The 22541-nt window shown below is 44.4% G+C and overlaps 1 protein-coding gene across 8 annotated transcripts in view; it reads left to right on the top strand.

Annotated features, from left to right (window-relative positions):
• The window catches only part of TCF20 (transcription factor 20), a 471396-nt gene that overhangs the window by 172792 nt on the left and 276063 nt on the right, over nucleotides 1-22541 (top strand). Inside the window, exon 1 of one of the 8 annotated variants that reach the window (XM_033935168.1) lies at nucleotides 3226-3370. The exons of 5 other annotated variants lie outside the window; for them this stretch is intronic. The gene's annotated coding sequence lies outside the window, so the exon portion shown is untranslated. Of the gene's footprint in view, nucleotides 1-3225; nucleotides 3371-3831; nucleotides 4075-22541 lie in introns of those variants that run through there. 2 more of the 8 variants (XM_033935167.1, XM_033935169.1) reach the window with 2 other exon arrangements.

The raw sequence follows: 22541 nt of genomic DNA, 5'->3' as shown, positions 1-22541 counted from the left end.
CATTAGCTTTCAAATGCAGCGAAACTGTTGGCTTCAAAGTGCCAAAGAAACGATTTACATTGCTGCTCAGTTGCAATATGGATGGTAGTGAAAATCTTGAGCCACTGGTGATTAGGAAGAATCAAAATCCTAGGTGCTTCAAAAACATTAAATGCCTGCCTGTTGAATATGAAAGCAACAAAAACGCATGGATGACAGTGACATTGTGGATTGAATGGTTACAGAAGCTTGACAATCTGATGAGAAGGCGTAGGAGGCACATTGTAATGCTGTGTGATAACTGTGCAGCACACAGCAATGACGTAAGACTAACCAACATCAAACTCGTGTTTCTGCCGCCAAACATGACCTCTTTGATCCAGCCGATGGACCAAGGGATAATCACTAAATTCAAACGTCATTACAGGTCACTCGTCTTATAATATGTAACGGCAGTGATTGATGCAAGCATGGAATCTAGCCCCCGAGCTGTTGAGCTGGCGGGAAAAATGACGGTGCTCGACTCTCTTCATATGGTATGGGAGGCATGGAGTCGAGTCTCATCAACGATTTCAAATTGCTATCGATGGGTGAGCTTCGTTCACGCATCTGATGAGACAACTGAAACAGACACTTCATCCACTGAACTCTCAGTTGGACTCTCGTCACAAGCGTTTAAGCTGTATGTTGACGACGATCTGCCCACATCATCTGACAGCTCTAATTCTAATATCTGTACAGTCATTAAGGACACTGCAGACAACCAAGAGTCTGATGATGACGGAGATACTGCTGCTGTCATCACGACTAATGAACCACCTGCAGAGATTTTTTCCTTCTCAGACATGCTGAAGTCCCTACACTCGCATTGTCATCTGGAGATAAATGGCTGTCACGACTATGGACAGTTTTACAGCATTAGTAGTCAGATACACAGCCTGAATCGTGCAATCTGCTTGCAGAAAACAATGACTGATTATTTTAGTAAAATGTAATGTGTTTTTGGTTTTAAAAAAGTTTTACTGCATTAGACCGAACAGTACTGTTTTAATCCGTGGGTGTATTTGGTGTGATTTTGATTGAATAAAAGTTTTATTGCATTTGACTACAGTGTACTGTAATTTTTCATAATTAACAAGTGGTACTCCTATTAAGCACACACTCCGTTTAAGCGCACGTGGTGATACGGTTCAAAGGCCGTGCACTTAAATGGAGTTAACAGACAGAGCAAGTCTGTCCAGTACTGGCCTTCAATATATACCCATTATTTTCTGATTAGAGATCCTCTGTGTTCATCATATGCTTGTTTAAACTCTGCCACCTTTTTCCTCTCCTCCACCTCCCTCACGACCGCATTCCATGCATCAACCAACATTACTCTTGAGTACCACCCATCAACCTCAAATTATGCCCTCTGGTTTTTACTATTTTCCTTCCTCTGGAAAAGATTTTGTTCTAAGTTAATACCTTTCAAGTATTTGAACGTCTGAATCATATCTCCCCTGTCCTTCTTTCCTCTAGGGTTATACATATTCAGGGCTTCCAGTATCTCCTCATATAATTGTATAACGTCATCTAAATATAAAGCATATTGAGATGTGCATAAAATATAATATTGCAAATTTATGAAAAGACAGTGTGTTAAGGAATAGGAATTAACCATAAATCAAGCATAAGCTACATGAAAAAGCAGCAAAATAAAACCATAAATAGTATGTAAAACTGGATGCATAGTATATATAATTTAGAGCCAGTGGTTCCCAACCCTGTTCTGGAGGACCACCAGGTCAGTTGGGTTTTCAAGCTAGCCCTAATGAATATGCACAGAGCATGTTTGGCACTTCCATTATATGCAGATGCATATTCATTAGGGCTAGCCTGAAAGCCTGACTGACCTGGTGGTCCTCCAGAACAGGGTTGGGAATCACTGATTTATAGTATAAGAACTAGATTCACTAAGGACACTGATTGTGTCCCAACCACTTTGCGACCCAATTGTTCCCCGACTCGATTCACTAACCTTGGTGCCGATCAACCTCCCATCCGATCCACGCATGCAAATGAGGGGGAAACGGCATGCAAAGTAGGCAGGCATCCATTCGCTAAACAAAATCTGAAACACCGACTGGGCTGGCCGATCAACAAAGAAGTGTCCTTTCCGACTGCCCTCTCCTGCTTTCTGCCCTTCCCCGCAGTGCCCTGTGATTTTAACCCATGGGTTTAAAGCAGGTTAAAACCAAGGGCTTTCAAGTAAAAGTAAAAAACAAAGAAGATGGTCTGCACGTGTGTCTAGATCGCTATTCAGCAATCCCTGCGGTCGGTTGGGGTCGTGATTCCGATCACCCTCATTTGCTTGAGGGTGCTTTGTGAATCAGCACCACGGATCGGATCCGTGGGCTTAGTAAATCTAGCCCCAAGTGTATATAAAAAAACTCGACATGAAGTCTAATGTAACAAGTATATAGAAAAGAGGAAAGAGACAGAAATCAATATATTTAAGTGTACATTGAGGATGTGTGGCGTACTCAGAAAAGCAAATTAGACCTTGGCAATAAATGAGAATTGGGACGATGCGCTTGTTGACAACTAGGGTAAAATGTAATGCGCCTGTTACCGGCTGATGGGCATAGAGAACGGTAAAAATTAGAAGATTAATGCCGTAACCCGTACATTTGTGACGCTATAGCAAGCTTGATATTCAAACACGGAGACAGATGAATGACACTGAGGGCAATGCAATATTAAGAAAAACTGTGACTACTCTATTGACGTATAAACAGAGCGGATCACTTATGGAGCCCAACCAAAATTGAAAAACTATGACCTTTATAGACAGGTACTGCAGTCGAGGGTGGTTAACCTGTAGTAGATATGCTATGCATTTTTAATAATAGGAGGAGACATACATCGTGCTTGCCTCCCTTCTGAGGTTCTTTGTACAGTAAATCTTTATTTCCTAGGTGTAGCTGTCCAATCTGCTGTGTATGCTACAGTAAGCGAGAACACACATGCCTGGACAGCTCTGGAGAGGTATCTTGTGCCGGTGGAGGATTATGACATTGTAGTCGTGGCGGTAGCTACTTTTTTTTTTTTTTTTTTTCTTTTCTTTCTCGAGGAGAGTAAGCAGCTTTACATAAAATCATTTATTTACGGGTGAGGTTTTAAGAGGAACGCATATCACACCAACGCCAATCACAGAACTGAGATTACGGGAGCCTAAGATTTGCCAAGCATGCGACTCTCTCTCCCCTCCTCCCTCTTCGCTTCCCCTGCCTTCTTTGCTCCCATTGGAGCTCTCTGGGTCAGGTGACTCCGTTATTTCCTGTCTTTGGGAGAATGAAGAAGAAAAAATGTAGAGATGGCAATGGGCCTATACTGTGTGGCCGCGCAGGTCAGTAGAAGAGAGAGGATGAGCGCGTGTGCATGGGGCTCTGTGTATAGCCTTGCCTCGCTGCGACGGTCTGGAGCCCTCCCCTCTTCTGTTCCCTCCCATCCCCCTGGATAGGGCATCCATCACTGGGGCATTGAGCCAGGAAGCAGCATCACCAGCAGTCGCCATGGGCCGTGCTCACGCAGCTTCTGAGCACGGCGGGGTGGCTGGGACTTGGGCTTTCACTTTTTGGCTTATTTGCTGTGGTGCTTTATAATCATCTTTGCCATTTTTTTGTTGTTGTTTGTTTGTTAGTGTGCGCGACGGTGGTGGAGGGGGGCGAGCTGGTGGCCGCTCTATGCCTGCGTGCGCGCGCGTCTCTGTTAGTGGCGCGCGCCTGCGCGGGAGGTGTGTGTGTGTGGGGGGGGGGGGGTTGGTTGGTAGTAGGGAATGTTTATATCACCCTCCCGGCCCCGCCCACACCTCGCCGCGCTGAGCCTTTGGGGGAAAGGACGCGGCGGATAAAAATAAAGTGCGTGTTTCTGCAGCGTGGGCTCGTCACGTCCGTTTTCAGCAGGATGGTGCCAGGAGGGCTCGTGGCGGCGGGAGGCGGACAGTTGGCCGCTGCGTGGTAAAGTTGCCGCTGGCGCTCTCTGCGGCAGGGCAGTGGTCTGGCCCTGCGCTCTTCCCCCCTTTACGTCTGCTCTCTTTTGGGTTTATTATTTGTATGTTTATATTTTATTTTATTTTTTTGTTGCAAGGTGTTTTTTTCCCTCCCCGTCTATTAAGTGGGTGGGCGGCTGTCTCTCTAAAGAGGATGCTGGAGCCCGCGGCTCGGTGACGATGCATCGGGCTTTCGCCCTCTGCCCTCCATCAGTCACTGGCATTCATTTTGTTTACCTTAGGTTACCCGGCTGTAATTGAGTAGTGAGAATGATTCTCATTCCTACCTCTGAGCCTCCCATGTGGTTCAGTGGTGAAATCTGGGGCTGTAATGTGCATCCCAGAGGTAGTTTGTATGTACTGTGAAGTGCTGTACTTTAAGAGTCCAACTGATCTGAGGAGATGTGCTTTAAAAGGGTTTCCCCCCTCCCCCTGGAGGGAAGAAGACTATAGGTGCTTTCCAGGTTACGATAGTCCTTTCACGTTTACCTAAGAGCCATAAAACACGGTACCTTACATTATAACAGGGGAGTTTGTGATTTTTGAGTCGCACAAATATGACCCTGGCCTTTAATTATGGCGCCACTTTGAAAGGTGTCGCAACTTTCTAAACTATCTTTGTAGAGTAAAATTACAATGCTGTAAATATTGTGTTGTAATGATCAGCAAATATGCAGCTTAGGAAATATTCTTAAATGCTGCACTATACTGGGTGGGTTGAAAGGACTTTCTGCTGCCAAGTCTTGGCAAAAATTTTAATGTTGAGTTAATGTGTGTGTGAATTCTGTTACCCTTTCTTCTTTTGTGCTGGTCATATTTAGACTTTCACACAAGTTCCTTACTTGTAGAAACAGCTTCTTGTGGTGATGTAGACAGATAAACCAGATAGAGATAACATGTAGGGGAGAAAAATCTCAAGCTTTGGATTTCAGTGTGTAGTAGTTATTAAGGAAACAAAACTCTACATAAAAGCTTACTGCTGATTGCATTTTATGTTTGGGTCCATAAAATTATCAACCCGATTTCCTGAAATTTATGTGCATATACATTTTTATTTTAATCCAAAATGGGGAAAATTTAGGACAGAATGCATGGTGGCATGGTTATTCATCCTGCCTGTTCACAGAGAGAATCGACCACACAGATGGGTGACATAGGCTTGCTTTCTAACATTTTTTTAGTCTGTTTTGTTACCAGTGTTCAAGTGTAGCTCCCCTTTTTCCCTAATCAGCTTGATTGCTAGTAGTTGCTGAGCGATTTTGCTTTAATTTTGGTATACCATGTATTTTTTCTATTTAAACATAGAAACATGATGACAGTTAAAGGCCAAATAGCCCATCCAGTCTGCCCATCCACAGCATCCACTCTCTCTTCCTCTCCCTAAGAGATACCATGTGGAGTCCCCCCCCCAATCTCTCCTCACCTTGATTGTCTCTTTTGTGAAGATAACTATTGAGTAGAGAATGACACGGGGAAAAAAATTGTCCCCATCTTCACTCTGTCCCTGCGAGCTCGGTCCCCATCCCTGCAAACCGTCTGATTCCCATCTGCACAAGCCTTGGATAGTTCAGTATAAAATCATAACTTATTTTTTTTAAGTATAAAAGAAACAATATTTTGTACAATTGACATTTAATAAACACAAATACAGAGCAAGGATCAACAAAATCCTTGTCTTCCCTTCCCTTCACAAATATCCCCTCCACTATCCCAAATTCGTGCCCCTCCCATGTCCCAATGTGCTCCTTCCCCCTCCTTTCTCCCAAGTTGATATCCCCTCTCTCCCTTACTTGTTCCCTTCAGGGCCACATTTGCTCCCTTTAGGACCGTCCAGCTGGGTATGCCCCCCTCCACCGAAGCCGACCTGGAAGGTTTCCTTCCGATGTCAGAGCTGATGTTGGAGGGATGCCTTTTGTGTCAGCTGGGAATCCCAGTTACCTCACTCAACAGTCCTCCTTCCAACTGGGCTGCTCCTTCCTGCTTTCAGCCATACTTATTTGCAGGGGCGCACCAGGGGCAGCGGCTCTTGCACGCTGCATGTGGCTGACCCGGCAGCAGCAAATGCATTAGGTGCGAGGGTGGGGGACTGTTCAACCCGCGATAGGGAGGGAGGGAGGGTGGCTACTGGACTCGTGAAAGGGGAGTGGGGGGGGGGGGCTGCTGACCCTGATGGGTGGGAAGGGAAGCAACTTGCGACAGATCCCTTACTGTAGGGACAAAGCCATTCACTGCTCCATGGGGTGGTGAATGGTCTTGTTCCTGTACCGGCGGCAAGCAGTTGACTTTTTTCCCCCCATTCCGGCGGGCTAGCCCCGGGTAACAGTCACCGTGTCATTATCCACTATTGAGTTTAATTTTGCAGGTGCTAGGATTTAAGAAATGCCCCATGGGGCAAAATATTGCTAACGTGGTTGACATTGACATCCTTTTTTTGTGTGTGTGTGTATGGGGTGGAGGGGGGAGGAATGCAATTCAACAATATTTAAAAAGGAAACGAAGCGGTATATTAGAAATGTAAATACATAAAATAAATTTTAAAAACTATCTAGACCTTGGTGTACTCAGCTGTGTTTTTCAGTTTTGGGATGGTCCCCCAGGTGCAGGATGTTTAGGGCTTTCAGAATGGAAGTACTATGTTAACTGCTACTCGAGGTGTCTTTTCCCACATGAAACGATGTGCTTCATGATGGAACATACCAGAAGAAAGAACCTCCTGGAATCATGTACAATGTTAAGTGAAAACTGCTATTGCAAGAATGACTTCAAACGCCATAGAAACAGACCCGAAAAAGAAGCAGAGCAATTCAAAAGACTTCTGCATGGATTGCTTGCAGAAATTGAAACAGCTAGCGTATGGAATCCTACAGGGCCTAACAGAAAGAAGATTATTGAAGGTAAAAACCTAATCTTCTGTTGAAATCCTTGAAGTGCTGAGCCTTCATGGGTCTGGTATACTGATTGATCTTCAGACTTGGTTTATAGACATAGAGCAGTGCTACTTCCCCAGTGTCCTTATGAAACAAAAACTGCACAAAACTGCACTGCACAAAAACTGAGATCAGAGGTCGGACATCCTAGTACAAATGGGGTGAAGAAGCCTCTCCTGGCCCAGTGTGGATGTCAACAGCACAACCTCAACCAGTTCTATCAGTCTGTAAAATTTTTTCTCCTCATCCTTGTGGTAGACCAGGCCAGACTAGAGGTCAAGTTTCCTAGCTAGCAGATGAAGACAGAACACTGACTTTCAGTGACATCACAGTTGCTCTATAAGGATTGGTGAGCCCTACCATGTCAAGTGGTCTAGGACTCCCTACTAGAGAATGACATGGTGACTGTTACCCACAGATAGCCGCAGGGAACCTGTGGGAACGGCAGGGGGGGAGGGGGGATCAACTGGTTGTCGCAGGTACGGGGACAAGGCCATTCACCACCCCTTGGAGTGGTGAATGGCCTTGTCCCCACAGTAAAGGATCTGCCGTGAGTTGTCTCCTTCCCCCTCCAGGTCAGCAGCGCCCCTTGCGATAGCATGTCCTACAGCAGCCCCCCTCCTCATGAGTCCAGCAGCCACCTGTCCTATTGCGGATTGAACAGTCCCCCCACCCTTGCACACAATACATTCGCTGCCACCACCGGGGATTCATGGGCCTCCCTCCAATGTCAGAGCTGACATTGGAGGGAAGCCTCCCAATTCGACTTTGGCAGAGGGGGGCATGCCCAGCTTGGATGGCCCTGAAGAGAAGGAAAGGAGTGGGGATAACGTGGGACAAAAGGAGAAAAGAGGGGGGTAAGGAGCATGTTGGGACATGGTGGGGGCACAAACATGGGACAAAGGCTAGAAGGCAGAGAGGGGGACATGATACAGGGGGCATGACCTTGAGACACAAGGGAGGGAGGAAATAGAAAGGGATAATTGTTGGGTATGAGTGTGTGAGTGAGAGGGAAAGAGATGGTGCACATGGGAAAAGTAGGAGGAAAATTGTTGAGGAAGAGAGGATGGGGAAGAAAAGGATGAGAGGGAGAAATATTGGATATGGTGATGGAGAGGGAACATTGAAAGGGATGCAGGAGTGAGGAATGTTTGACATAGTGATAGAGGGAAAGGTGTGGCATGGTGCTGGAGAGGGGTGAGCATGGGGTTGGTATAGGACCGTGGGGGTTTTTTGGTTTTTTTTCCCCCCACTTTCCTGTACTGCTTGAATCGGCAGCCCAACGCTTTTGCATGCACATTACTCTGAATACTTTACAGCATACCAGATTTTGTGGTCAAATCAGATAGGACCCCAGAAGAAGGTCTTTGTGACCAAAACACGGACCATGTCGGGTCCATACTACAACATTCTCACTGCGTATCATTGGATCGCTTTATTAACCTGCACCATTTATTGTGAAGACTTTTTAATAAACCAACTATTGAATCAAGATCATCGATTCCACATTCTTCGTCCTTTGTGTTTTAGAATTTTCTTGGTGAATTTTCTTGCTTTGTTTTGTAACTGATACTGTTGCCCAGATGATGTAACCGATGGAGCAGAGAGCATGAAAATGAGATATTTTATCCAGCACCCAACAAATAAATGTCTTGTCTTTCAAGCTAGTAAAATGAATTATCAGGGCCATTCATGTGGGTGCATAAACTATCGGCATTATTTTTTCCAATTGATACTTGAACAAAATTGCCAATCCACCATTTGTTATCGTAAATGCAAGCAATTTAATAACCAGGGAACAGTTGTGATATTCTCAAGTCAGGCATTGTAATGTCCTTTATTGGTAGTTCAGGCCATGAAGTAGGTAGTATCATTTGACACTTTGCTCACACAGTGTTTTTCAAGTAATACAAATTGATGATCTCTAGTTCCAGCTATTGTGCTACTTTCTTGCCATCTTTCTTCTTGAAATTTCTTGTTTTCATTGATTATTTTTTTCTTTCTTTTTTTGTGAACAAATATGTATTCCATGTATGTTCTTGTCACAGAAATTGAATAAGTCTTTTGGTGTCAATATTTGGTCATTCGAAGGTCTTAGAGAAGGCTTGCTGTAGTTGGAGGAAAGTCAGGAGAGGGGAGATATGATAGACACATTTAAATACCTATGTAATCTAAATGCGCATGAGTCAAGTCTCTTTCATTTTGAAAGGAAACTGCAATGAGAGTGCATAGGATGAAGTTAAGAGGTGATAGGCTCTGGAGTAATCTAAGGAAATACTTTTTTACAGAAAGGGTGGTAGATGCATAGAAGAGATGGTGGAGACAGAGACTGTGTCTGAATTCAAAAGGGCCTGGGATAGGCATGTGAATCTCTCGGAGAGCGAAAGAGATAATTGTTACTGTGGATGGGCAGACTAGATGGGCCATTTGACCATTAACTGCCATCATGTTTCTATGTTTCTAGTTGTTAATCTTTTAGTTGTTCCACCAATTCTGTTATAAGGTGATTTTTCATGGCTTGTACCAAAAAAATTCCATTGTTCTTCAATATTGAAATCGCTTTTGATTACACAGGTTGACAGAATTTTTGTAGTTCTTATATTGAGCAGCTGAGCCATCGCTAAAATAGTGCAGTGTTCTCCCTAGCGTGTTTTAAACGGGCGCTCCGCCCGGCTAATTTAGATGAGCGCCCAACTGCCTTCCTCCAGTGACATGCTTCCCCTCAAGAGTAAGTAACTTCCCCCTCCCCCCACAATGCAGACTTTCAGGACAAGGAAACCTGCTCGCCTGCCTACTGCTGCTCTCAAACACATGCCCCCCTGCTCAGATAGAATGTGAAAGAAACACCCACCTACATCCGTATGCAAATATACACAACCTTAGCCCACCCTCCGCATTACAATGTAATTGGGCAATTTGTTAAAGTCCTGGGCGGGAAATAAATGGCTTTGGCGGGTGGCGGGATTTTGTTCAACCTCTGGTCAAATGCTGGTCTTTTATTGACTGACTTTCTGGAGCAGACGCAGGTGGTCGAAGTAGAGCTGTACTCTTGACTACAGGGAAGATTCGTATGTGCCGACACTTGGAGCCCTGATTGAGATTCAAACGAATTCAGATCTACGCAGCCCAGCTCAAATGGGCTATTTGTTTGGGCGGGAGTCGGTGCTGCCCCCCATGTCTCCGCTTCTTCTTTCAGCTACGGCCGCTCCGGGGATGGGAGTGGCACTCGAGCGCGTGTACTTGCACATGAACGGCGAGCTGGGGCCTCCTGTTTCAAGTGTCAATGAAGAGCTGGTCCACCACCCTCGACTGAGAGAAAATGTGTGGGTGGGGCGATCTAACATTTCTGGTTTGCTGCGTTCACGTTGGGTGGGGTGGCAACAGTAGAGGCTTGTCTGGCATTTTTTTAGACAATCGGCTATAATCTAACTAGAGAAACTATCTTTGCTTTTATTTTTGTAATAGGAGGTGTTTTTTTGTCTTTTAAAAATATTTGTTGAAAGTGTATGTCAATAGGATTTTCGAAGGGGTAAAAGGCCAGTGGGTAATGTTTTTCTTGCAGGACCCCAGCTATGTCTAATGCTAGCTCTGGAAGATATATGTTCCAAAAATAAAAATCCTCTTTTCTACCTTCATCACCTGGTCATTTAATTTTCTTCATCACGTTGGTCCTAGTCTCTGTTTTTGTTTTGTTTCTTTACTTTTCCCTGTCTTCTTTTAGCTCTCTGGACAGAGTATATTGGGCATTTCTTCTTTCTCGATGGCTGGCATTCATCTTGCTTCTGCATCGCAATCACTCTAGCATTGCTCCTGCAGTGGCATTGCGAGGCTGGGAGGCACCCTTGGCAATGGCACCCCCTGCCCTCTTCTCCCCCAACCCACACTGCATGTGCGCATTCCTCCCCCCTTCTCTCCCATACCTCTCTGGCTATTTCCTGACACGAGGTGCATCTCCAATCTGCTGCCTGTATTGGCCTTGGCTCTCTCTCTTTGATGTCACTTGCTGATCCTGCCCAATTTGGCTACTTGTTAAAGCCCTGAAATAAACATGCTGCCTGGAAGCTTTCCCTCTCCTACTGTCCCCACTTAGGAACGAAGCAATAGCAGAGGGAAAAATTCCAGGCCGCCAAGGATAGTGTCCTTACTTTACGCTGACGGTAGCCTGAAGAATGCAAGTACATAAGAACATAATTGCCATACTGGGATAGATCAAAGGTTCATCAAGCCCAGTATCCTGTTTCCAAAGGTGGCCAACTCAGGTCCCAAACACCTTGCCAGATTCAAAGTATCAAAACAGATTCTATGCTGCTTATCCTAAGAATAAGCAATGGATTTCCCCAAGCCATCTGAATAATAGGTCCTCGCCAAGTGGCAGTCACAGCGCGGAAGATGACTTCTCTCGCTGGGTGCGGGAAAAGGTGGAGGTAAGGCCCCGGCAGGATGGGGTTTGCTATAGAGATGCTTAATCTGGACACCGTGGGTGGAGAGACAGAAAAGGACCTTGAGGGGTGAGAAGTTTCAAGTTTTATTTAAAATTTGATAAATTGCTTAATCAAACTTCTAAGCGATGAACATAAATAAAAAGTTACAAAATTCAAAGGGTATAAATATCAGATATACAATGGATCTACAAGACTTACTGTGCCAAAGGAGAAGGAGGGTCAGAAATATAATATTTGATAGAAAAGAAAACAAATGGGAAAAAACAACAGGATGGGTGAATAGAAACCAAAGGAAAGCAGAGAGAACAGTGATTAGGAAAGAAAAGAGATTGGAACACGGAATAAAAGAAATGAAGAGAAGAGCCAAGGGAGAGTGATTCTGCAGAAAGAATGGAAGTCAAGTGAAATGGTGGAGACCTATCAAGCAGAGCTAAAGGTCAAAGGCATCTCTGAAAAGAAAGGTTTTTAGGTTGCTTTTAAATCTATCCAGAAAGCAGACTTGAACCAAGAGACAAGGCAGATGCTGGATTAGAGGGGGTAGAGAGGAGAAACACCCTGAACCGAGGAGAGAGAGATGCCAGGCCCTCGGGAGGGGGAAGACAAAGAGAGTGAGAGGGACAGAAAGACCTGGAACAAAGGTGGGAGGACTCGAAATGTTAGAAGAAGGGAGAGAGAGAGAGAAAAAAACCCAACTCCTGAAACAAAGGGGGGGGGCAGATGTTGGACTTGGGGGTGTAATAGAAGGAAGAGAGAGAGAGAGACTGCAGAGAGATGGAAAGATTCTGGACCAGGGAGGGAGGAAGGAGAGAGAGGGGGGCAGAGAAAGACTTGGAAGAAAGAACAAATGCTGGACATGGGGGGGGGGAGGTGTTGTAAACAGAAGAAAGACAGAGAGAAAGGGCCTGGACCAAAGAGGAAAGACAGGTGGCAGATGTTGGACTATGGGAGGTGCAGACAGAAGAGACGGGGGGGGGGGGGGGGAGAGACCCTGAGGAAGAACAGAGAGATGCAAGATCATAACAGAGGAGAGAGAGAGAGAGGAAGAAAAGTTGGACTCATGGAAGGACAGAGAGAAATGGTTGGGGAAGGGAATGAGGTCTGGAGAAGAGGAAGCATGCAGGAGGCAGAAAGAAAAAAAAAAATGTTGGATGCACGTCAGAAGGAAGTGCAACCAGAGACTCATGAAATCACCAGACAATAAAGGTAGGAAAAATGATTTTATTTTCAATTTAGTGATCAAAATGTCAGTTTTGAGAATTTATAATCTGCTGTCTATATTTTGCACTATATTTGTCTATTTTTCTATAGTTGTTACTGAGGTGACATTGCATATTTAAGTCATCTACCTTGACCTCTTTGAAAAATAAAACAAATATAAATGACAATTAATATTTTCTCTGCATACGGTGTGCTTTGTGTTTTGTTTTGTTTTTTAATTTTGTGGTTACCATTATGAATTAATAAGATTATATTGTGTGTACATGAAAAATGAATGGAAGAAATTGCATTACAATTAGTACTATTATAATGGGGATGGGGTCAGGAACGGAGCTTGGGCTGGGGTACTTGGTTGGTATTTGTTAGACTTTAGGGGTACTTGGCTTGTAAAAGTTGAGAAACACTGGTCTAGATGACTATAGAGTTCACTCAGTAAGGGCCCCTTTTAGTAGCGATTCTCCCACTGTAAATGCACCAAAGTCCATTCAGTTCCTATGGGTTTCAGTGCATTTTCTGTGGCAGAATCGCTATCGCTGCTTTGCACAAGGAACCCTAAGGCAGGAACTATTGTCTCTGTGCTATGTCTTAAACAAAAAACAGATTGCCAGGAATGCAAAACATTAACTGATTCAACACGAGTTTGAAGTTGATTGAATATCACTCTCTCAAGTACGGTAGTTTTGAAAGAAATGGAAGGTTTGATACTGGCCAGTAGTTATTCGGAATAAGAGGATCTGCATTACTTTTTTTCAAGGGTGGCTTAAATGCTACTGGAACACTGCCTAAGTGTCAAATCTTAAAAAAGGAAGTCATATTGAGCATTGGAAAATAATTAATAATAATTAACTAATAAAAATAATGCACATTTAATTTTCCCCAACACAAAATTTCACCCGGCTACTTTTTCATGCCACCCGGAAAAAATTTCTGGGGAGAATACTGTAGTAGATTCTGTTAACTTTAATTTTTGTCTTCAAGAACTCAATCAGCTTTTAAATAAATACATGAACAGATATTGAGTCATGTTGCATGTGATCTGTGATGATGCAAACATCTGACTTGTATGGTATGAGCTTCGTCGATGTAGTAAGCAACAAAGGGATGTAATGTAGCTTGTGAGTTTTTACCGATGAAAGCCCTGTGTCGCATCTTGTACAACAAGAGTAATTTTCAGCAAAATCTATCAGAACAATCAATTGGCTTTCAAGTATTCACTTCGATGCTTTGAAACAAACCGGTGATTTGTCAGTTCCAAATTTTTTTTTTTTAATTTTTTTTGTTTTTTTTTGCAAGTTTGCTGATAAAATCATCTAATGTTTGTAGTGTATCACGATCAGTATGGACCCACAGCTTAAATTCAATTGATTCATCCTGATCCCAATCCTTGAATGTTTCTTCTAAATAAACTGTCAGCGTTTCCTCGCTGGGACAGTTTTGGCATTGTAGCATTCAATCTTTGGACTTCAAATTGATATTTGCGCCTTGCAACATGAGCTTGATGTTCTGATGTTTAATACAAGCAGACAGAATGAGTGCCTGAATCACCAATAGTTAGACCACTTTTGTCAAGTTCACAAAATTTTGAGAATCCGAGTTCAACTCTATATTTGTCATGATATGCTTCATAACATCTCTTTTAGATTTCTCCAAAAGAATCTGCTTTTGTTTGTGTTTTGACTCCCATAGACTCAAAACAAAAATGTAATCTTTCTTGCTGGGACACATTCTGCTGAATTTGTCATCTTCATAAAATTATTGTACTCTGTCGATTACTTCTTTGGTAGTTGCTTGCCAACTTTTGGGTCAGGCAAGGCATAAATTGATTTTTTTGGGGCCATCTTTACCATACAATTCTGAAACTCCAAACTCTAATGCTGTAGCTCTTATTGTCCAACTTCTTGGGGCCAAAGTCAATATTTTGATTTTTTTTCGATTTTATTGGATATTCCAATTTTTTTCTTCATTTCTTGAATCAGGCCAAATCTTTCTTTAGATATATTAAAGGGAAGCAACCGGCGAGGGAAGCAGTGGGACCGTTAAATGATGGAGACATAAAAGGAGCGATAAGGGGGGGAAAGGAGGTCGCTGACAGATTAAACATGTTCTTCTCGTTAGTCTTCACAAGCGAGGACACATCCAATATACCGGAATCCGAAGAAATCTTTAACGGGGACCCAGAGGAAAGGCTTTCGACATTAGAAGTAACTCTCAAAGATGTACTCCGGCGGATAGACAGATTGAAAACTGACAAGTCCCCAGGCCCGGACGGGATCCACCTTAAGGGTATTAAAGGAACTGAAAACCGAAATAGCAGAAATACTCGAAAGAGTTTGCAACCTGTCCTTGGCAACAGGAGTGATCCTGGAGGATTGGAAATAGCAAATGTCACACCTATCTTCAAAAAGGGATCGAGAGGAGATCCAGGAAACTACAGACCGGTGAGTTTGACTTCAGTGCCAGGCAAGATGGTAGAAGCAATGATAAAAGACAGTATCAGTGAGCATATAGAAAGAAATGGGCTAATGAAAGCGAGCCAACATGGCTTCTGCAAAGGAAGATCATGCCAAACGAACTTACTACACTTCTTTGAAGGGATAAACAGCCAGATGGACAAAGGGGACCCTACTGACATCATATATCTTGACTTCCAAAAAGCCTTTGACAAGGTACCTCATAAGCGGCTACTTAAGAAACTGTGGAACCATGGGGTGGGAGGGGACGTACATAGATGGGTTAAACACTGGTTGGCAGGCAGAAAGCAGAGGGTTGCAGTGAAGGGTCACTACTCGGGCTGGAGAAGGGTAATGAGCGGTGTCCCGCAGGGGTCTGTGTTCAGGCCGCTGCTGTTCAATGTGTTTATAAATGACCTGGAAGTGGGGACCAAGTGTGAGGTTATAAAGTTTGCAGATGACACTAAACTCTGTAGCAGGGTTAAAACTATAGAGGAATGTGAAGAACTGCAAAGAGACCTGACAACATTGGAGGAGTGGGCGAATAAATGGCAGATGAACTTCAATATAGAGAAATGCAAGGTCATGCATATAGGGAAAAAGAACCCGATGTTCAGCTACAAAATTGGGGGGGGGGGATGGCTCTGGGGGAAAGTAACCTCGAAAAGGACTTGGGAGTGTTGGTGGATACAACAATGAAACCAACGGCACAATGCGCGGCAGCCTCAAAGAAAGCAAACAGAATGTTAGGTACTATCAAAAAGGGTATTGCAACAAGAACAAAGGAAGTCATCCTGCCGTTGTATCGGGCAATGGTGCGCCTGCACTTGGAGTAATGTGTCCAGTATTGGTCACCGTACCTTAAGAAGGATATGGCAATACTTGAGAGGGTCCAGAGGAGAGCGACACGAATGATTAAGTGCATGGAAAACCTTTCATACACTGAAAGGTTGGAGAAACTGGGGCTCTTCTCCCTGGAAAAGCGGAGACTCAGAAGAAACATGATAGAGACTTACAAGATCATGAAGGGCATAGAGAGAGTAGAGAGGGACAGATTCTTCAAACTTTCAAAACACAAAAGAACAAGAGGGCATTCGTAAAAGTTGAAAGGGGACAGATTCAAAACGAATGCTAGGAAGTTTTTCTTTACCCAACGTGTGGTGGACACCTGGAATGCACTTCCAGAGGGCGTAATAGGGCAGAGTATAGTACAGGGGTTCAAGAAAGGATTGGACAATTTCCTGCTGGAAAAAGGGATAGAGGGATATAGATAGAGGAATACTGCACAGGTCCTGGACCTGTTGGGCCGCCGCGTGAGCGGACTGCTGGGCACGATGGACCTCGGGTCTGACCCAGTGGAGGCATTGCTTATGTTCTTATGTAGTCTTGACATAAGACACATTCTTTGGTTTGACTAGACTTCCAACATCCTGAGCTACTAGTCCAGTGGTAGATATCATCTTGTGCATTATCACATTTTGTATGTGTTCAATTTTTTGTTTCGTATAACCCACTTTATCTCTACTGCTCAATTTTGGAAATTTCAAAGGAGATTTCATCCATTGCATTTTTCAGGATGCTTGCAACTTTGCATCCTCCTCAGGTTTCCGGTTCGTTCTTGGAGTCTCTGTGTTTTGTGTTTCCCTTTTGAGTGTTACTTGTCCTCAGGGCACTTCTTGTAGTTCTTCGGGAACTAAGGGATATTGTTCCACTTACTGCATGGTGCCCAAGACTGGGGCATTGGGCAGGCTGGATCCCATTCTGCTGAATTACTTTCTCAGGGTTAAACATTTCTGCAGAAAAACTGGGAGAATATTTTACATTTTCACTAGGTTTGCCTGCCTCTCTTGGAGCAGCGCTTTCGGTTTTGGCACATGCCATTTCGCCTACCCAAGGCTTCATGAACATTTTAGAAAATGTGGGCAGTGGTAGCGTTTTGGCGCTACCAGGTGATTCACCTAATTTCTACTTGACTGACTGCTTAATTCGGACGTCTTCCAATCGGGCCATTTGACCGACACGAAAAGAGTGGTTTCTTTTCCTCAGTCCTTTGGACATGAATCTTCGAATTGGCACAGGTATATTGGGGAGATATTTTTATTCATATAGGAGAGAACTGTGTTTCTTCCCAGAGACTAGGGTGATGGGTCACAGTCTCAGGTTTGCATTCTTCTTTGGTCACCGTGACCAAGAGTATGGGGTTCTGTACAGGTTCTAGGATCCATGTTGCTGACTCCACTGGGAACTTCGGCTTGCTTTCCCATTATAACGCTACAGCTGCCGCTTTGTTCCGGTGGTTTCCGGTATCTCAGGGCTCCAATTATTTGGTAGGCTCCTCAAGCATCGCTCTGTATGTTTTGGTGGCTCGGCGAGATTTCTCTTTTCAAAGGCATGCCTCGGTCTTTGCTGGACTAGCTCATGGCCACCAAACATCCCGGGCTGTCGGGTTGGGGGGCTTCCACCCTCAGCTCCAGGAGTCTGGTCTTAAGAGGCGACTCAGTACTTGTTCATTCTTCTACTCTGGAGCGTGGTCAGGCTACTGTTTCTGGAGCTTCAGACCATTCTTCCGGAATGACGCTGAAGGTCTTTTCAGTCAGTATTATAAGAACATAAGAACATAAGAACATAAGAAGCGCCATCTCCGGATCAGACCTTCGGTCCATCAAGTCCGGCGATCCGCACACGCGGAGGCCCTGCTAGGTATTCACCTGGCTTATTTTATAGCCAACCATATCTTTATATGCCTATCTCAAGGAGATATGCATCTAGTTTGCTTTTGAAACCTAGGACTGTCGATTCCGCAATAATCTCCCCTGGGAGAGTATTCCAGATGTCAACCACTCTCTGTGTGAAGCAGAACTTCCTGACATTAGTCCTGAACTTGCCCCCCCTTAGCTTCATTTCATGTCCTCTTGTCCGTGTCAAATTGGACATTGTAAATAATCTTCTCTGCTCTATTTTGTCAATTCCTTTCAGTATTTTGAAGGTCTCGATCATATCCCCACGCAGTCTCCTTTTCTCAAGGGAGAACAATCCCAGTGTTTTAAGTCGATCCTCATATTCCAGTTTCTCCATACCCTTCACTAGTTTAGTTGCTCGTCTCTGCACCCTCTCCAGCAGTTTTATATCCTTCTTTAGGTAGGGAGACCAATGTTGGACGCAGTATTCCAAGTGGGGTCTGACCATTGCCCTATAAAGCGGCATTATAACTTTCTCCGATCTACTCGAGATTCCTTTCTTTATCATGCCCAACATTCTATTTGCCTTATTTGCCGCTGCCACGCATTGTGCCGACGGCTTCAGGGTCCTATCTATCAGTACACCCAGATCTCTTTCTTGTTCACTTTTCCCCAGAGTTGCACCTGACATTCTGTACTCGTATTCCTTATTTTTACTGCCTAAATGCATTACCTTGCATTTCTCCACGTTGAACTTCATCTGCCATTTCTCCGCCCATTTTTGTAACCGACACAAATCGCTCTGGAGTTCCTCACTGTCCTCCTGCGATCTGATTGCCCGGCAGAGTTTTGTGTCGTCTGCAAACTTGATGATCTCACTGGATGTTCCGTTTTCCAGGTCATTGATATAAATATTAAAAAGGATCGGCCCAAGTACCGAGCCCTGGGGCACACCACTAGTCACTCTCTCCCAGTCGGAGAACTTCCCATTTATGCCCACTCTCTGCTTTCGGTTTTCCAGCCATTTGCCTATCCATCTTTGTATATCTCCCTCTATGCCATGGCTTTGTAGCTTCCTGAGAAGTCTTTCGTGTGGAACTTTGTCAAATGCTTTCTGGAAGTCCAAGTATATTATGTCCACCGGCTTTCCACTATCAATTTGCTCGTTCACGGTCTCAAAGAATTGGAGTAAATTCGTCAGACACGATTTCCCTTTCCTGAATCCATGTTGACTGGGTTTCATCAAGTCGTGTGTGTCCAAGTGCTGAACTATGCTATCCTTGATCAGTGATTCAATCATCTTGCCGGGGACAGACGTAAGACTCACAGGTCTATAGTTGCCCGGTTCTCCTCTCGATCCTTTTTTGAAAATTGGCGTGACGTTCGCTTTCCTCCAGTCGTCTGGTATCTGACCAGTTCTGATTGACAGGTTTGCAAGTTTTTGCAATAACTCTCCAATTTCAATCTTCAATTCCTTCAAGACTCTCGGGTGAATTTCATCCGGTCCAGGTGATTTGTCACTTTTAAGTTTGTCGATCTGATAGTATATCTGGGCTAAGTCCACTTCAACTGTGGTGAGGCTGTCTTCTATTTCTCCTGCAAACACTTTCTCCGCTTCAGGTATTGTTGAGGTGTCCTCCTTCGTAAAAACGGACGCAAAGAAGGAATTTAGTTTGTCTGCGATTTGTTTATCTTCCTTGATGTACCCTTTTCTTCCCTTGTCGTCCAGGGGTCCCACTGCCTCTTTTGCAGGTTTTTTCCCTTTCACGTATCTAAAGAAGGGCTTGAAGTTTTTGGCCTCCCGGGCTATTTTTTCCTCATAGTCCTGTTTTGATTGGGGTATTTCTCTACAGCAGGGGTGCCCACACTTTTTTGACTCGCAAGCTACTTTTAAAATGACCAAGTCAAATGATCTACCAACAATAAAATTTTAAAAAAACACAACGCACGCTGTACGCATAGAATTGTTAATTATCATTCCTATTCCGGGGTTTTTTCAAAGAGGTCAAAGCAGATGACTCTATGCACTGTCACCTCAGTAACAACCATACAAAAATAGACAAATACCCACCCCCCTCCCTTTTTACTAAACTACAATAGCAGTTTTTAGCGCAGGGAGCTGTGCTGAATGTCCAGCGCTGCTCTCGACACTCATAGGCTCCCTGCGCTAAAAACCATTATTGCGGTTTAGTAAAAGGGGACCATATTGTAAAATATAGACAGCAGATATAAATTCAGACACATTTTGATCACTAAATTTAAAATAAAATAATTTTTCCTACCTTGTCTGGTGATTTCATGAGTCTCTGGTTGCACTTTCTTCTTCTGACTGTGCATCCAATCTTTCTTTCAGCCTGAATGCTTCCTCTCCTCCACACCTCATTCCCTCCCCCAACTTTTTCTTCCTCTCTCCCTGACCTTTCTTTCTTTTTCTCTTCATGCCCCCTTTCTTTTTTTCTTTTTCTCTTCTTTCCTTCTGTCTCCCTGCCTGCCCCTTTCTCTCTTTCTTTCTCCCTGCCCTTCCTCAAGCCACTGCCGCTGCCATCAGGGAACAGGACCCAAACCGCCACCAATGGATAACAGGCCCCAAAGCCGCCGCCGCCCCATGCTCTCCCTGCTTCGGGCCGACCAGCATTCCTCTCCCCGATGTCAATTCTGCCGTCTGAGAGGAAGTTCCGCCCAGCCAGGCAGCGATTGGCTGGCCCGAACTTCCTCTCCGACGGCAGAATTGATGTCGGGGAGAGGAAGACTGATCGCCCGATAGATCGCCAAGGCAAAGTGAGTCCTGGGTGATCGATTCATTTTGCCTTGGCGAGCTACCCGTCGATCGCGATTGACCTATTGGGCACCCCTGCTCTACAGCCTGGGCAGTAGGTGATGTACTCATTTGGCGGGTAAAGTTGTGGTTCTACTTCAATGGGTGGACCCTCATCTTCCTCTTCTGTTGGCAGATCATTTTATGGGTCAGGAAAAGAGTTTGGATACACTTTCTCTCCGTGAAATCTGAGCATGGCCCATTTATTGTATGTTACAGTGTGAACGCTGTGTACGTTCTAGAAAGTGTAAATGTTAGTAATAGTGAAATCTTCTACATCCTGGATATTGAGAATTTTGGCTCAGGTGTTCTAGCTCTTTTTATGGAAGTGAGATCTCCTGGAACTAGACCTTATGGCCTCGTCTCAAAATTCTAAGCTTCCTAACTTCTTCGGCGGGCACAGGGAGTGAGAGTCAGAGGGGGTAGCAGAGTAGCTTCTTTCTCACCTCTGGTTTCTCTTTTTTCAGTGTTTTCCCCTGGCTAATGATGGCTTGGATTTGCCATCTCAAGCTCGCTTTCACGGCACAGTATTACATTACATTACATTACATTTGTAGAATCTCTGGATTGGCTGCGCCATCCTTGCTATGCGGATCTGTTGAGTCTTTCGACAGCCGGACTGTTGAGTTTCCTGGTATCTCCGGATTTGCTGACCTAGAGTCCGATCAACATGGATATTCGGACTACTTTGGTATTGCGACCTAGCTTTTGGAAAGTCAAGGCTGACATGTAAGGGTTCTGCGAAACAGGTTGTTTCTTCTCTTATCCAGGCGATACAGACGTCTTCACCTGTGGCTTCTGCTTCCTTTTGGAGGTTTTTCCTTTCTTGGGCACTTCTCCACATTTGCAGCCTTCCAGAGTTCTTTTTTGGCACAAGTGTATTGCCAAGGGTTCAATTCCCTTCAGCTTCAAGTGCCATCCTTAGCTTACTTCTCAGCTTCATGTAGTTCAGTTCCTAAACAGGGTACGGTATATTGTACACCTCTTAGAAAGCCCTGTCCGGAGTACAGTCTTAACGTACTTCTCTGCAATTTACCAAAGGCTTCATTTCATTCTTGTCTTTTGAGACTTTAAAGGGCTATGAACACGGGGTTTCTTCTGGCCATGGCTTCAGCTCGGCGGTTTTCTGAGTTGCAGGCCTTGTTTGGCGGGGATTCCTATTTCTGATTTACAAAACCTGGGGTGTCAGTTCGGACGGTACCACAATTTCTTTCTAAGGAGGTGTCATCCTTTCTTTTATGACACTCTCACTTTTCCTTCCTCCTTCCTGTTGAGGAGAAATGGGGAGACTTGTTTTTATTCACTGCATTTTTAGAAAGTGCGTAGCGTTCTCCGCGAGCTAGGTTTCTAATGACTTTTGGTGGTTTAGATCAGTGATTCCCAATCCTGCCTGGAGGACCACCAGGCCAATTGGGTTTTCAGGCTAGCCCTCATGAATATGTATGAGAGAGATTTGCATATAATAGAAGTGACAGGCATGCAGATCTGCTCCATGCATATTCATTAGGCCTATCCTGAAAACCCGATTGGCCTAATGGTCCTCCAGGACAGGGTTGGGAACCACTGGTTTAGATCACCTTTTTGTATTCTTCACGGGACACCTCAAACGTATGGCGGCGTCCAAAGCCTCCATCGCTTGACGGGTCCAAGAGGACATTATTTCTGCTTGCTTGATGGCAGGGAAGCGGTTGGTGAAAGAACTTCATGACTATTCCGCCAGAGCGATGGCTACTTCTTGTACTCGGTCCAGAGATTTTTCCTTGGAGCAGTTTTGTCTCACTGCTACTTGGTCTTCCAAGAGTGCTTTATCTCAGCATTACCAGTAGGATGTGGGGGTGCATGCGGTGGATGCATTTAGTGCTTCGGTTGTTGCGGAGGCGGTGTTTGCTTCCCACCCAGATAGAGGATTGCTTTGCTACATCCCATTGGTCTCTGAATTCATCTGCTGATGTTGCTAAAGAAGGAAAAATTATGTTCTTACCTGTTAATTTTCTTTCCT

The sequence above is a fragment of the Geotrypetes seraphini genome, chromosome 2, assembly GCF_902459505.1.
Source record: "Geotrypetes seraphini chromosome 2, aGeoSer1.1, whole genome shotgun sequence".
Lineage (NCBI taxonomy): Eukaryota > Metazoa > Chordata > Amphibia > Gymnophiona > Dermophiidae > Geotrypetes > Geotrypetes seraphini.
Note: the sequence above shows the minus strand (reverse complement) of the source record. Positions and strands in the feature narration are given on the sequence as shown.